A 1183-nucleotide genomic window follows, 5' to 3' on the forward strand; every position below is an offset into this window, starting at 1 on the left:
TTGTACCCCAAGACAGAGAATGGAATCCTTTATTGTACATTGGGGATATCCATCTTAGAGCTTTAATGTCATGGATCCAAAATGAGATTATCATAGGGCCACAAGCTAGGGAGTTTGAAAAATTAGAGCTTGACTATCCATTACCATTGAGAAGGGAATCAGAAGCACCAAGGGTTCTTTATTATGATTGGCAAAAGTTGCTAATAAGAGATTATGTTAGTAAGATAGTACTTCCAATGAGAGAGGAAGTCTATCAAGCATATGAGCATTTGGTTCAAACCCACAGGATAGCCGTACTAGAAGGGTTAACTCAATGCTGGAATAATCTACCAGATCATTTAAAATTGGGAGAACCTTACTCATTACAGATTTTTCATGCAGCCATACAAAGAGCCTCCAGATACATACAGTTAGGCAGGGAGAAAGCCAACAACTGATTGCCATTGATCTTTCAGCCTTCGATCCTTATGTGGCCACTTTTGGCATGCCAACCAATAGAACAGAATTATGATGCAGTTGTAGAAGAAACAACTAGATGGTCCAAGTTAGAAAAAATGAAAGGATTTTATTGGAATTTGCCTTCCAAGGGAACAGGGCAGGACATTGTTGGTGATTTTAGAGTTTCAGCAAAAATCAGAAATTTTCCTTTTGCTGTAGGAGCAACAAACCCTTAAAGTTGGGGGGCATGATAAGTTGATGCTTTGACATGTTTTTTATCATGACTCTTAGGTTTTTGGCATCTTTTGGGTTGCATTGTGATAGTAAAGTATTGTGAATTGACTATATGTAATCCAAGTTTTAAATCTAAACTTATGAAATCATGTTTGAATTTTGTCGGTAATTCCTCTAGCCATGCTAATTTATTCCTATAGCCAAATGATTTGTCCCTGTGATATGCGAGTTATTTAGGATTATGTCATATGTGAGCTAATGAATGTATTAATTGAGTAAGATACATATGCATGTCCTTGTATGTTGTTTTTGTTTTAGTGCAGATAATAATTGATGTTGCGGTGGATGATTTTCTTTCATGCCTAAGGACTGGAGAATCACGTTCAGATAACTAGGGATCAAACTGAAAGGGATCCGAGCAAGCGCAATGTATGGCATAATCAGAGTAGTTATACTTCACCATGGGAGTTTAACTCTAGTGAATATCAAATTCGCAAAATATCGCTTTGGT

Source organism: Cryptomeria japonica, chromosome 10 (assembly GCF_030272615.1).
Source record: "Cryptomeria japonica chromosome 10, Sugi_1.0, whole genome shotgun sequence".
Classification (NCBI taxonomy): Eukaryota; Viridiplantae; Streptophyta; class Pinopsida; order Cupressales; family Cupressaceae; genus Cryptomeria; species Cryptomeria japonica.